We start from the raw sequence: 16122 nt of genomic DNA on the forward strand, positions 1-16122 counted from the left end.
TTGTTTACTAATGTAAGTAATATGTTGAAGGTGTGTAGGTGGGTGTATCTATAATCTAGTAGACTCGGGTAAGAATCCAAGTGAAAGTGGGAATGTGGCAGAGGTCCTGAATTGGACAGGAGGGTTTGGAGTTTGGGTAGACCCTTGAATAGGACTGTATGACCTGTGTCTAGTGTTTCTGAATGTATTGGAGTATTTGAAAGATTTCAATGTGGTGAAGTGACAATCAAATATTTCTATATTTTGGTAGATGCTTTGATAGGAATGTTTCTGTTCTTGTATATGGATATTGTTACCTCCATCTGAGGTTGTATGAAGGTGTAATGGATATTTGGAGACCATGGAGTATTTCGGTTGATCTCAATACCTGGAGGTGAATTTTCGGGAAGTCTTGTACTCTTTGCCATGAATCACAATCTAGCTGGGTGATTTGCAACGTTTTGTGCAAAGACCCTTTGTGGAGTGAAAGCTTTGAGCATCCCTCGCACTGCCAACGTAAAGGCTAGTTGCAGTGCAAAGCAGAAATTGTGCTGTGACCGGCCTCTATCGAATTTCAGGCTCTTGCGTGTTACCTGGAGAGCTCAGACTCCACTTCTTGGGCTGAGCTGGTGCAGGAGGTTTGTGGTGGAACCTGGTGCAAGTTTAACACCTTCTACTGCAAAACAAAACGGCTTCTACTGAGCTCCAGATCCTCAGCATGGCCATGGCCATCATTGGCTGGATCAGTACAATTGTCACCTGTGCCCTGCCCATGTGGAAGGTGACTGCGTTCATCAGTAACAGCATTGTGGTGGGCCAGATCATCTGAAAGGGCCTGGGCATGTACTGCTTCGTACAGAGCACTGGCCAGATGCAGTGCAAGATCTCCTACTCCATGTTGGCCTTGCCCCAAGACCTGCAAGCGGCTCATGCCCTCATTGTCATCGCCATCATTGTCACCAAGCTAGCCACGCTCACCAGCATCATTGGCGCAGAGTGCACTAACTGTGTGAAGGAATAGTTTGCCAAGGCCAAGATCTGCGTGGTGTTTGCCATCCATGTCATTATTGCTCGTGTCCTAATGCTCAACCCTGTCTGCTCATTGGCCAACTTAGTCTTCTGTGACTTCTCAAACCCCCAGGTTGTTGAAGCCTAGAAGCGAAGGGCTCCCTCTTTATCATCTGGGCATCTGCTGCCTGCCTAAAAAAGGACGACCTTTACTCTGTAAGGTACACTGCTGCCGGTTCACAGCCCAGAAGGGACTACCCCAGCAAGAACTAAGTGTATGCCATGGGGAGCTTGAATCACTGACACCACGCCCACCGCCTGGACGTAATAATCTTGAGTCCTCCGACAGCCCTTATGGTATCGGCCTCAGACTTGTTTCATCTTGAGGGGAGGGAGAGTGAGCTTGTAAATATTTGTTATATTTTTCTTTGGAGCAGCAACTTTGTTTATTGTATAATATTCGGCCTCACAGTGTTATGTACTTACTTTTGTATCACTGCTATTTTTTTTAACTCATTCATAAAATGGCCACTTTCAACTGGACAGTTTGAGCAGGAAGTGAAAAAGTCTCTCAAAAGCATTGCAAGTGTTGGACCAAAGCAAGTGGAACAACAAACTGAACGGTACTGACCTACTCTATTTCTGTGTAGATAAAAGTATACATATGTTTTGTGTCTTTACTAGGCAGCCTTGCCTCCGAAGATACAGTAAATTAAATATGCAGAGCCAAGGCCAGTAGCAGTAACGTTAGCTGCCAGCCTTTTGGCTTTGCCAGTGCTTGTTTTGTTTTATCATGAGTTGCTGTGGCCTCATCAGTGTAAAAGAACGTTGTTTGAAAACACAAATATGTTCGGTCTCAAAAAGCATTCATTGCCATAGTAGCCCTCCTACCTAACCTAACACGAAAATAGCAGGCATCTATAAATGTTACTTAAACACTTCATACCTTCAAAAAGGAGAATGTAAATAAATCACCATCTAACTAGGCACACAAAGTGCAGGAAAAACAAATTATCAGCATTTAAAGTTAATATGGGAATTAAAAAAGTACATAAAGTAAAAAGTAGGCTTTAAACCGTCTTTCTCACTGAAAAGAAAGTTACTGTTCTTAGGTGGATGTGAACAATGGGCACAGGATTTGTGCCATCACTCAAAGTGAAGGGAGCCTGTGGGTAAAGTGGGATGACCTTGGCCCCACTCTGTATGCTGTGATAGGTGGAAGGAAATTGTAAAGACAATTTAACAGATCAGTGGATGATGCTCTCTGATCAAAAGTCCGCCTATGCACGTATTTTTTTTAAGAAAAGAAAAACAGTAGTCTTGCAGGACAGCTGAAGTTGAGTTAAAGGCCAGGCCTAAAATGGCTCCTCACATACATGATTATGCTCTGTGATTTGTAGTTGAAGGCAACTCATCCGCCAACGCACGCTCTGCCTCTCTACCCTGTTTTTGATTTTTCAATTATTTTCTTATTAGAACAAGCATTGGCATAGCCAATAGGTCTCGCCTTTGGGACCTTATAAGTGTTTAGCTATGCAACAGTTGATGTTGTTGCACCAAGGATATTGTGCTGCATAATTAAATATACTTATAAGGTCCCAAACGCGAGACCTATTGGCTATGCCAATGCTTGTTAACCTATGGCCCCGCTGATGCATTTGTATATTCTGGGGGAGTGACAGGCCCTGCACCTACTCACCCAGCCCAACCCTTCCCTCACCAAATGTCTTTAGTCCAGCCAATGGCAGTTGAGTGTCCCTCCCGGGAGTTAAACTGCTAGCCTATAAAGTGCCCAGATTATGTTAAGTGTCTGCATTTGTACAGCGCTTTTCACCATTCGTATGGCACGTAGCACCGTCTGTGATTTCCTTCCAGCAGCTCTGTACTTGCTGTTGTTTGGTTGTCCATGGTTATTAGCCATTTCATGCTTGACTGAATGATTTATATAGCGCTAGCGTTCTCATTTCTGGTAGCTGCAGGGTGCTTAGTGGCACTTTAAAGCCTGTGAAGAAGAAACACAAGCATTGGCATAGCCAATAGGTCTCACCTTTGGGACCTTATAAGTGTTTAGTTATCCAGCACAATATCCTTGGTGCAACAACATCAAGTGTTGCATGGCTAAACGCTTATAAGGTCCCAAAGGCGAGACCTATTGCCTATGCCAATGCTTGTTGGTAGTTGCGTTGAGATTATGTGATTTGCCTAGAATCACAGGTTGTTGAGCCGACGCCGAGACTTGAACCTGATACCGGCATATCTAACATAAAGCTAAAAACAACATAACTTCCACTGTAGCAAAGCTCCAGGTGTATAACACTATATAACAGCAAGTATCACATATAAATGCAACCCTCGCCCCATCATTGCTTGAACCCACACCCTTTCAGTGTTTAATAGAAGACAACTGTTATCCCTAGAGTAGTTGTTTTCATTGATTGATTTTGCAAATAACAAGAAACGCTAGGAAAAATAACTGCACCACTTTTGTCTTATGCACTGAGAAGAGCATGTACAGTCAGTGCTGCGAAGCGAACTCATCAGCAGGGATGTCTATTGGAAATGCCATTCCATCACAACTCCATGCCTTGTCACATATTGCATTGCATAATATTTTTTGCTCAATATTTTTACGGTTTTAAGAATAACTCTAGGAGAGAAAATTATGCAATAGGCCTTCGAGCGAAATGCAAAGTCAGCATTTAAAAATAGCATTTTAGGGGCGGTTTCTGAATTCAGTTTGTACATAACAGCGATACAACCTAGTATGCACATTGATGGGGCCTTAAGAGGTAATGAACCACTTATTACACTGATTAGCATAACTCCTATTCAGTGGATGACTAAAGTGCCTGTCTCTCTCTCTCTAGGCCTTACTCTTGATGTCATGTTTCGTTTTTATTTTAATTTGCTGTGTTTCCTAAAGGTGCATTAAGTATCCTGGAATGAGACCGAATAGGGAAAAAGAGTGTTCCGGATCTCGAGCAGGGCTCGGTGAAAAAACTGCAAAATATTGTAATTCATCCTTTTCTGCAAAGTGCCTGTGGAGCAAATTCAGGCTAAACAAGCATTGGCAGTGCTAACAGGTCTGTTGTTGCCTGCCCGCCTTTTGGTTTTGCCGGTGAAAAAGCAGAGAAAATTCAAATACTTAAATAATAATCCCAAGCATCGTGTACACAGAGACACCAACTTTTATTGCTGAACAAGAAAGAAAAGGCATTAAATAGAATTGGGCAATGTGTGCGCTAGCAATGCGTGGTGCCATTTTTCACCAAATAGATTGACACTCTGGCTTTCACACCATCACCTGAAGGTACAGGACCATTTTATATAACCACCAGATACTGCACAATATATTGCCTTTCTCAAAAAACAAGTCATAACACTTTTACGGCGTTTCTTTAACTTATATTAACTTATATTGAGCAACTGCTCACCAACTTAAAACTTACCGTAAAAAGAAATATATGATTAATCACACAGGCAAAAACTAAAGCTTTTACAAATGCTTGTGTGGCATTTGGGACAGTTTGCGCTCAAGTATTCGTTATTTTTTCCCACAAATCCGGACAATTTTTTTTCATTTTGTTTTCACAGATCAGGGATAGTATAAATGATGACTGATGAGGTCCTCAGGACACAAGAGTACCTCATCGCCCCACCAGCTGTGCACCAGAAGCCGCGTTTGGAGAGGGGTGCAAAAGGTGCGTTGCCTCGGACCACCTCTCTGCAACGCAGCTCTGTTGCGCTTACTGGAGGTACCTGCTGGGCTAGTTGGCCTCCAGTGATCCTCAGGATTGAAGGGGACTTAATCCCCCAATTTACAACGGGCCAGGGGGTGTATTTGTACACTTCTTATATCAGGCCCCACTCCCTCCCTGCACCACTGTGCAAACGCGTCCCCTGGCGTGTTGTAAGCTGGGGGATTAAGTGCCCTTGAATCCTGAGGGTCCCTGGGGGCCAACTAGCCCACCAGGTACCTAAAGTAAGCGCCACAGAGCTGCGTTGCAGAGAGGTGGTTCGAGGCCACACCCCTTTTTACACCTCTCTGCAATGCAGCTCTGTGGGGTACCTGGTGGGCTAGTTGGCCTCGGAGGACCCTCAGTATTCAAGGGGACTTAATCCCCCAATTTAGAACGCACCAGGGGGCGCGTTTTCAGAGTGCTGCAGGGAGGGGGCTGGGCCTCCTGCGAGTTGCCAGTTCCTTTTTTCTTTTTTTTCTGTCTGTTATGGGAGGGGGACTGCCTGACACCCCTTCCCTGGACCACTTTTGGCCCTGGGGACCCCATCCCCTGGGGCCTGGCAGCTTTAAAAAAAAAAAAAAGAAAATTGGGGAGTGGGACCGCGTGTCCCCCCCGCCAGAGGCCAATTATGGCTATGGGGGCCCCATCTCCCAGGGCTTCGCCAGCCTTTTTATTTTATTGATTTTCTGGGAGGGGGTCCGAGTGGCTCCCCTCCTCAGGCCAATTATGACCCCAGGGACCCCATCCCCCGGGGCCGGCCTTTCCGTGTTTTTTTTTTATTATTATAGGGGAAGGGGCCGCATCGCCCCCCCCCCCACACCACTTCTTGCCCCGGGGACCCCATCCCCCGGGGCCTGTCCTCTCAGTTGGGGACTGGGGGGGGGGAGCCCCAATGCCCCCACGGTCCCTGCCGGCTCCCCGCCTCCTGCGAGAGCCGGCATTACTTTTGAGCAAGGGGAGCTGCTAACTTGCAGCTCCCCCAGGGCCATCAAGGGCTCTTTCTCATGTTTGTAAAGCCCAGGGGAGGTAGTGGTCCCCAGGGCCGGGGGTCTGTTACGGACCCCCACATTTGAATATTTGGTGCTCGGAGGTGGTTTAAAAAAATAAAGGTAGGAGGTAGCGGTCTCTTTATTTTTTTTTAAATGAGAGCCTCAGGGAGGTGGTGGTCCACGGGGCTGCTTGCCCCCCGCAAATCATCAATAAAGCCCTGGGGAGGTGGCGGTCCCTGGGGCTGCGAGGCCCCCCGCAGGGCCCCGCAATATAATTTGGGCATGCCCCTGGGACCTGGCCCACCCGGGGGCTCAACAATAATGAAGCGCAGGAGCCCGCGCTTTGTTTTTTTTTTATTTTCTCGTCCAGATTCACGACCCCAGAGCCAATTCGGCCGATTTTCTTTTTTTTCAAAATGCTTTTTGGAAGGATCCCCTAAGCAGGCCTAGGGGGTCAGGGTGTTTCTACCCTGCCCCCTTTTCTTGTTTTTTACCTTTTTTTTTACTCTTTTGTTGTGACTGGGTTACTGAGTCACAAGATGGCTGCCAACACTTTCTGGTTTGGAGTGTTGGCAGCCAATCAGAGTGAAGCTCGTGCCCGGAAGGGTTCACGAACCCTCCAAGGTGCTCAGATATCGATATTTTAATTTTTTTAATTTCTCAGGAACTACTGAATGGATTTACACCATTTAAAAAAAGGTCTCTTTCTGAACCAAGGGCTACCTTTTTGCCAAATTTGGTGTAATTCCGTTCAGCAGTTCGGGCTGTAGCCTGTTCCAATCTTTCCTATGGAAATTAACATGGGGAAAAGGCGTTTTGGGGCCCCCCTTTTTTTCTCGGTCCCCGCTTGACGAATCATCCCAAAACTTTCAAGACAGGAGCTGACTGGAGCGCCCCATTAGTTTAGAAAATTTTGCAAAGATTAGTCAAATGCCGCTAAAGTTATTGGCAAATCAAAAAACGCTTTTCCTATGGAAACTAGGTTCTAACTATGACTACCTACTGGCAACCGCCAGTAGGTTTTATATATATATATATATATATATATATATATATATATATATATATATATATATATATATATATATATATATATATATATATATATATATATATATATATATATATATATATATATATATATATATATATATATATATATATATATATATATATATATATATATATAATTTTGTTTACGCTCTACGAACAGATACCAGCACCCACGGGGGTTTACCCTCCTTCGGATTTATTGGCAAAGTAAATCAGCAAACAAACGCGTTTCAGCGGTACGCCTTCCTTAGTGTTTGCGACCGCCGCGTTCACGCCTTATCATAGAGACATCGTCATAGCAATTACATTCAAAGCTAATTGGAAGTCAGGCAAAATGCATTTCACAAGTCAGGCATGACAGACTTAGATCGCGCCATGCTTGATTGGTTCAAAATTACATTTAGAAGGAAATCCACATGGGTTACACCTAGAGAGTATCCACGTTTACACGACCCTCTGGGTTTCATAATCGCATCATAGCGAGATCACTTGCATTCAATATCGACATCTAATACTGTGCGAGTATAAATAAACCCTCAAATGGTAAATGCAAACGGGGTGTCTATGCGTACTGATTGCACCCTGGATGGGCCTGCTCCCCTGGGAAACCAACCTCATGCAAATTGCACATGCTGCTACCACATGTGACACAATTGCGCCCTGGATGGGCCACGTATACTTTAATACCACTCCACTCACTTTCAGGTTACAGAGACATATGCCTCCTGCTCTGCCTTCTGCGCTACGCCTAATATACAAATCTAACAATGAACCCCAAGCTCCTCACCCATATTCAGGCCTGACGGGGACTTCGTCACGATATCTAAAATATACCGCAATTCCAATCTATCCAATCGCTTCTCTCTGTCTCCCCCCTCATGTTGCTTGCTACATGATCAATGCAAAAGTATTTGACTAGTTGCCTGTTGCTGTTATGATGCGTCTGGAAATGCCTGGAGACAAGATAACGAACATCTCTGTTCTGAATCACCCTCTGGTGCTCCAGAATGTGGACTTTAGCAGGGTGGATAGTACTGCCCACGTACCTTAGGCCGCACGGGCAAGTTCGGCAATACACCACATTGGGTGTGTTGCAATTGAAAAACTTCGTAATATGAACTGGATCTTTCAAACCCACTACTTTGTATGTGGTCACCTTATTGCTGTTGGTGCAGGCTTTGCACCTGCCACAAGGATAAAAGCCTGTTATGTCTTGTATCCCTCTCTGCACTCTAAGAGGTGATAGGTTACTCTCCACTAACTGATCTCTGATGGAACGTCTTCTCCTAAACGTGAGTGAGGGGTGTGTGGGTGGATCCTGACCTATCACTGTGTCAGACTTCAATATACGCCAGTTGGATGGCAATATTTTTCTCCCACTGTTCGCCACACTGGAGAAACAGCTATCAGCCTGAAACTATTGTTAATCTGAATTCTTCTTTTTAGGTTCTTCCTTCAGTAGATCTGATCTTGACTTGCCTGCCAATCCTTTCATAGCTCCCTTCAGGATCCCCTAGCGGTACCCTCTCACTTCAAATCTCCTTATGCTTTCAGATGCGTCTCTTTGGAAATCATCTCCCCTGGTACTGTTCCTTTTAATTCGTAGTAGTTCTCCATATGGGATACTATTCTTCATTTTAACAGGATGACTGCTTCTGGCGTATAACACCAAATTCCCTGCCGTGAACTTTCTAAAGAGTGGTGTTTGAATTTTATTCTCTGCAACAAATATTCTCAGGTCCAGAAAGGTAACCTCTGTCGAGCTTATTTCCCTGTGAATCTGAGGTTAAGTTTGTTGGAATTGAGGTATTCAGTGTATTGGATGGCTGATTCCTTGGTGCCACGCCAAATCAGAAAGAGATCATCAATATAATGTCACCAACTGACTGTATTTTGCACCCATTTGTCACATATGTCAGACCATGCCATCTGCTTCTCCCACCAGCCTACAAACAGGTTTGCATAGCTGGGGGTGAAGCAGGCCCCAATGGCAGTCCCTCTCAACTGCTTATAGATCTGGTCCTGAAAGATGAACATATTATTATGCAGGCAGAATAGTAAAAACTCTAGCAGCATCTCATTATGTTCTAAATACTTTAAAGGACGATTCTTCAGAAAGTATCTGGTGGCCATAATCCCATCCTCATGTGCTATGCTTGTGTACAAGCTGGCTACATCAAGAGTTGTCATTAGGAAATCAGGTCCCACACAGTGCTCTCAATATGTTTTAAAAAGTCCTTAGTATCCCTTGTATACGAAGGTAATTCAGACACAAATGGGAATATAAAATAGTCAATAAATTTAGACATATTCTAAAATAGGCCACCAATCAATAAAATTATCGGTCGTCCTGGCTGGTTCAACTTGTTTTTGTGAACCTTCGACAGGTGATAAAATGTTGGGAGCCTGGGATACTGCGTCGATAGGAAGGTGAATTCCTCTTTAGGGAGCATTCCTCCGGTATGCTATTTCGAGATCAGGTGTTCATACTCTCTTATGCTGTTCATGTTTTCTGTGATCATGATAGGTATATAGTTCTCTGTTTCTCGAGTCTGCAGCACCACATTGCCGCCTTTGTCTGAAGGCTTGATAACAATGGCATTATCTGCCTCTAGGTCTTCTTAAGTGCCCTTCTTTGTGCATATGTAATGTTCCATACATTACTTGATTTGTCAATACCCTCCCACAACCTTAGTAAGTTCTGGTTGACTCGTAAAAATGTCAATGACATCGACTGGCGTTTGGGGATACAATTTGGAGGTTGGTCTGGAGGGTCTAGGTGATCTTGTTTGTGATATATATATATATATTCACTGAAAAAAAACAAAGGTTACAGGGATGTTATAGTTAGAAAATAGAACTGAAAAACCTTAGAAATTCACTTAGAAATTCACTCAAAAAGCCAAAGGCTACAGGGACGTTATAGTTAGGCTCAGATTTTACACGCACAAAACCATGGAAATTCAGAAGTTATAGTTTCCTGAGCTAACTATAACTTACACCCCTTCAGTACACTGCTTATAACCTCACATATTACATCACTCATGACATGGTCAGAGGCAACATTGATGACATCACTGATTACATCTCAAATGCCATATGTTTTTTATTGTTATTTTCTAACTATAACGTCCCTGTCGCCTTTGTTTTTTTGTGTGTGAATTTTTAAGGTTTTTCAATTTTATTTCCTAACTGTAAACTATAACCTTTGAGAATGGATGTGTGAGTGGGTGTATGGGCCTGTGAGTTGATGTGCAAGTGGTTATATGGGTCTGTGAGTGGGTGTGAGTGATTTTGTGGGTGTGTGAGTGGCTGTATGGGTCAGTAAGTGGGTGTGTGAATGGCTTTATGGGTCTGTGAATAGGTGTGTGAGTGGCTGTATGGGTCTGTTATTGGGTAAGTTAGTGGTTTTGTGGGTGTATGAGTGGCTGTGTGGGTCTTGGTGTATGAGTGGGTGTGTGAGTAATTTTGAGGGTGTGTGGGTGGATTCAAGAGTCACTGAATGGGTGTGTAAGTGGGATATGGGTCTGTGAGAAGGTGTGTAAGTAGCTGTGTGGGTGTGTGAGTGGTTTTGTGAGTGGCTGTGGGAGTGGGTTTGTGATTGGGTGTGTGAGTGGGTGTGGGAGTGGCAGTTTGGGTCTGTGAGTGGGTGTGTAAGTGGTTATATAGATATGTGAGTGCCTGTATGATCTATGAGTGAGTGGGTGAGTGGATTTGTAGATGTGTGAGTGGGTGTGTGAGTAACTATATGTGCGTGTGAGTGGTTGTGTGGGTCTGTGAGTGGATGTGAGAGTTCCAGAATGGGTGTGTGAGTGTCTGTGTGGGTGTGTCAGCAGCGACTTGGCCAGAACAGAACCTCACCTGCCCCTTTATCCAACAAGTGCCCACAGTCTTGCACAAAATGTCTACCCAACTGGAGTACTTTCTTCTGGTCAATTAGTAAGTGCTACCTTGTTGGGTAAATGTCTAGTGCATATTCTACACTACAGCTGCGTAATGGAACAAGAGGAAACATTTCTAGTGAGCTTGTGTGTGTTTCTGCAGTGTGATTGTTCCTTGTGTATCTTCATTCATTAGAAATCTGTGATAACATGAATCCTTGTATAGAGAAGATGACAAGACTTCAAAGAGGTAAATCTCCACTAAACAAGGGTACTTCCTCTTAACTATATAAAGTAAGTGCTTCTTTGTTTGGTGGAAATGTCATCACATTCTTCGGCATCAAGAACACGTCAATAAAATCTGCAGGAAATGTGCTGGGCGGCCTTTTGGTAAGCTGTTCATCATACTGGCAAAAGGTGGGAAGACCTTTGCATACTACTAAGGGAGAGTGGGCATGTCAAATGAGTAAGGCTTCCAGGTAATTTTACACTTTTGCATTCTCGTAGTAATATAAGGGGAGAACCATTAACTTTGCTTTCACCAGGAGATGCCAAGAAAGAACCCACTGTCAAATTCACAACAGATTGTGGTCCGATAGGTCAACAATGCATTGACCTCCACCAAGGAGGTCCTTTAAAGAAGGTGGGGGGGCCAGCTCACTGCGTGTGGTAGCAATTTTTTTATCTGTTTTTCTGCCCGCTTGACACCGGGCAGGGAAACAGATGAAAAGTCTGCTCCCAGTAAGTGGGAGCAATTTTCCTGCTCCAGCCTGCTGGGAGCAGACTTACAGTTCGCTCCACTGTATGCCACTCCACTGTATGCTATTCCACTTTACGCAGATACTGGCATGCTGTCTTCACCTGCCATGGCTACGGAAGAGGGTGCATCTTATGCTATGTATGCATATGTGCAGGGCAGCTGAGGTCTTTGACTGTCAGCTACCCACAGTGGCGGTGAAGACTAAAATATTTACAGAGGTACTGCAGCCGGGAACTTCCTTTTCGGGAACCCTTGCTCCCATTCAACGAAGCCCTCACGGACATCCTACTGGGAACCTGGTCCAAACCCAGCCACGGCCCTACCCCGGGCGACCCAAACTTCCTCACTGCCCACCCTAACCCAGAGAGTTTGGTGGTCCAACCCTCCATTTCCCATGGCACGTTTTCCGGACAGGGAATCCAAAAGGCTGGACAATTGAGGCAAGAACATTATTTCTTCTGCCAGGCCTTTTGATTGCGGTTGGTGAACAGTGCATGCTCATTAGGCCAATATTCTGACTGTCTGTGGGAAACAGTTACACAAGTGCTGCCAAAGGTCCTGTAGGAGACCTGGGCCATCCTCTCCCAAGTGGTATCAGATAGGAGAGATGCAGCAAAGTTCTCCATTTGATGTGGTTTAGACACGACCGACTAGTTGGGCAGCGCGATTTCCACGATGATGGCTGTTAGACACCATGGCTTGCTAAGAACATCTGGCTGTTCTGGGGATGCCCAGGCCTCGCTCATGGACATGCCCATTAATGGCACCCCTCTCTTCAGAGACAAGGCAGACATGGTGCTGGAGCTCTTTAAGGAATCCTGGGCTATGACCAAGTCCTTAGGCCTCTTAGCTGCCCCCAACCCCAGTCTGCCTTTTCGCCGCTGTGGAAGGGGCTTTCAACTGTCTTCAGTATCCAAGGGTACCCCCTAGAAGTTACTTTCAGGTCTTTGAGTAGGGGGAACAAACAAAACAATGTAACAAGACCTCCTGCAAGACCTATATTGATTTTATATCGGCTGACAACAGCTCAACAGGGCTATTCACCAAACAAACTTCAATTTCTATGTCCTTTTGTGATTTTTTTATAGTGAAATTATGCCAACATTTTTTCTATTTCATTTGCATACAAAAGTGATAAAAGATACACATATTTGTTAGTAAAAATAATTATTTTGTTTTACATGTTTTTTCTTTCTACAATTTCATCAATTGTGACAATCTAACATGTACATGTACATTATTTTTTCAATGTAAACAGTGATTTCCTTATTTCATCATAATCACATATCCCCTAAATCATGACTTCACTTTTATACCGACCTGACCTACTATCATGCTCTCTCACTCTCTCATATTGTCAGCCGATATAAAAGCAATATAGGTCTTGTGGGAGGGGATTTTAACTGTGCCATCCCTATCCCAGCCACCGAGTTGTGCAAGTTCCAACACAGCTGCGCAGATGAGGGTGCGGTTCAGCCCACACACACACGATTAGGGATTACTGCATTTTTCCTGCTACCCACCACACATGCTATTTGTTCCTGACTAGGCACAATGGGGAGGGCACTAGGGAGGGGTGGGTGGAGGGGGAGTTTATACGTTTAAGGTTCTCTGGAAGTAGTTTGTAAGTACTGTGCGTATCTGGGGGAGCAGAGGGACAGAGATCAAAAGCGGGCAGCGGGGCTCCCCACCGGAAGTTTGCTCCTGACAGTATTGTATCAATGTGCCATATGTCTATGTGACGCCGCCCGGCCTCCGGGATGTGGGCAGTACGGCTGTGTATGCTGCACGGACTAACGGTTAAGGGGAGGACGGGAAACCTGCATCACTGACATGCATCCTGGTTACGGTACGTTGTACTTGGTCCTGCAATAAAAATGGTTTGACAAAAAAATGAGGGTGCGGTTCATTCCTACCACAAGGGTCGGGTAGCCAGAGGTCTGGTCATACCACCAACCCCCCGGCTTCTTCATTCTTCAAGCCCTCCTAGTTTTGCCCTTCCAGATCATGGGGACCCAGTTGGTGGCAGGATCAACAATCACCTCCACCAATGGGACAATATCATATCGGACAGGTTGGTCCCCCAGATCATCCGAAGGGGCTACTCCCTCCTTTTCAAGGCCACACCTCCCTCCATTCCTCCCTCCTATGACCAACTGATGGAGGATCATTTAATTTTGCTCCAGGACGAAGTCATGACTCTCTTGGCCAAGGAAGCTATAGAGTGGGTTCTGGCATCAGAAGTAGGTCATGGTTGCTATTCCTGCTACTTTCTGGTCCTGAAAAGGACAAGGGCCTTCGCCCTAGCCTAGGCCTTCGAGCCTTCAGCTACTTCCTCAAAAAGGAGAAATTCAAGATGCTCACATTGGCTGAGATACTGTCTGCCCTGAACCCGGGAGACTGGATGGTAGCATTAGACTTGTAGGACGATTATTTTCATATCCCAATCTTGCCTGGGCATCGGCGCTGCTTGCGGTTTACAGTAGGCCACAAGCACCTTCGGTTCACCATGCTCCCCTTTGGTCTTACCAGCGCCCCTCCGGTGTTCACCAAGGTGTCGGTGATGGTCGCAGCTCATCTGTGCAGATCAGGGGTGCCAGTCTTCTTCTGTCTCGACAACTGGCAGCTGAAGGCGGGCTTGCCGCAGGCTGTCATCCCCCACCTCCAGACTACGGCGAACCTCCTGCATTAGCTGCAGTTCCCTATCAATGTGCCGAAGTCACACCTGACTCCCTCTGAGATGCTCCCTTTCATCGGAGCTGTACTGCACACAGTGCAGTTTTGGGCCTATCCTCCCGAGTTGCGAATCCAGGATATTAAGGCTATGAAACCGATGTTTCAGCATCTATCCTGGATTTATTTGAGACTGATTCTGAGGCTGTTGGGCTTCATGGGCTCCTGCATCCTGCTAGTAACACATGCCAGATCAAATATGCGGGCTTTGCAGTGGAATCTGAAGTCCAAACGAGCACAGCATCAGGGGAATCTCTCCAAAATTGTCCAGATCTCGGAGGGAACTGCACGAGACCTGCAATGGTGGATGACGAACCGCAATTGGGTCAGAGGCAGACCTCTTTCCCTTCCCCAACCAGATCTTCCAGTAGTGACAGATTCTTCACTCCTGGCATGGGGTGGCCATCTGGGAGAGGTGGCGATCAGAGGACTCTGGTCTCCGGCGGAATCCGGGCTCCACATCAACGTGCTGGAGCTCCAAGCAGACCGCTTGACATTGAAAGCCTTTCTACCCTCCATCAAGGGAAGTCTAGTTCAAGTGTTCACAAACAACACTAACACCATGAGGTACTGCAACAAACAGGGCAGAGTGGGGTCGTAGACCCTTTGCCAAGAGGCTCTGCGTCTTTGGACATGGCTGGAACAGCAGGGCATTTCCCTGGTGGCTCAACATCTGGCAAGTTCCCTGAACACCAGAGCAGTGTTCCACCTCCACTCACATGTGGAACAAACACTGCAGGAACGAAGAATGTCCCATTCTTCTACCTGTGCACTAATCACAGCTGCCCAAATATGAGAAGGCAAAAGTAGAAGAATGCACCGGGAGAAGGTGGGTAAATAAGGGAAGAGAAAAAAGAGGTGTGGACTACCAGTCCTATGCTTCCCTGTCTGGCTGACAATGGATCCCAGTTAAAGCACTGGCAACTTTGAAAAGGAGAAAAGAAGAGAGTCATTAACAGGAGGAATAGAAAAGAATAACCATTTAAACAGCACCAAACAAATATGCACAGTAGCAGTGTTGTTCGTGTTGCTGCTTACCCCTTTAAAAGCAAAAACTCAATCCATGGCGGGTAGACAAATGCAAACAAGGTTCAGTCCCAAAGAGAGTTATCATGATTTTGAATCCTTTGTAGTCCACCCTTTCTCCTAGTTCCATCAAGGCTCTGCGCGGGAAAAAACCCAAACGGCCAAAAACCTGCACCTCCTATACTAGAAAAGCACCAAAAAAACCACAACGAAGCAAAGACGTTAAAAAAAAATGGAACATTATTCTGGAAGGCGAGAGATGGGAAACCAAAAGCTCTGTTACCTCACCAGCTCTAATATCAACTAACGGGTCCACTGAAGGGCAGAATAGAGTTCCCAGTAGGTTTGGCAAGTCAATCCATTTGAAGATGCAGCATGATCCACGAATTCAGCCAGCGAGTCCAAACGAGGGGCAGAAGAAAAGGGAACAGCGTGTATCCAGGAAACGCTGACGGCGATGTCCTTCCGGGGCTGAAAACCAGAAGAGAAGCCAAGCAAAGAAGTACTGGTGAATGGTGATTAAATACCCGCGGCTGCTCACAGGAATCCGCTGCAGCTGTACCACATGCTCCCCGCACCAGGAATCGAAAAGCAGTGGCAGAAAGCCAAAAGTACAGATTACGAAAATAAGAAAGAAAACAGATCCAACCCCTCAAAGGCTAACTAGCTACAGGACATGACAAGCAGACGAACTCAGCTGTCGATGCCTAGTGGATCACAAATGGCGTCTCCATCTAGAGGTGGCGAAAGGTCTCTTTCAACAGTGGGGAGAGCCTTGGTTAGATCTGTTCACCTCTGCCGAGAAAGCGCACTGTCAGCAGTTTTGGGTGCTGGAGTTTCCAAGGCGGCTCTCACCCAGAGGTGCTTTTAGTCTCAAGTGGAACTCACGTCTCCTGTACGCCTTTCCGCCCATATCCCGTTTACCTCTTCCAGCAAAAGTTATCGGCAAAGCT

General features: G+C 45.6%; 1 protein-coding gene and 1 pseudogene across 2 annotated transcripts in view; both read left to right on the forward strand.

Moving 5' to 3' along the window:
• Nucleotides 1-16122, forward strand: part of ATP9B (ATPase phospholipid transporting 9B) — a 2296170-nt gene that overhangs the window by 1247214 nt on the left and 1032834 nt on the right. The window lies entirely within an intron of this gene.
• LOC146831589 (claudin-9-like) lies at nucleotides 674-1260 on the forward strand (annotated as a pseudogene).

The sequence above is a fragment of the Triturus cristatus genome, chromosome 5_1 (genome assembly GCF_964204655.1).
Source record: "Triturus cristatus chromosome 5_1, aTriCri1.1, whole genome shotgun sequence".
Lineage (NCBI taxonomy): Eukaryota > Metazoa > Chordata > Amphibia > Caudata > Salamandridae > Triturus > Triturus cristatus.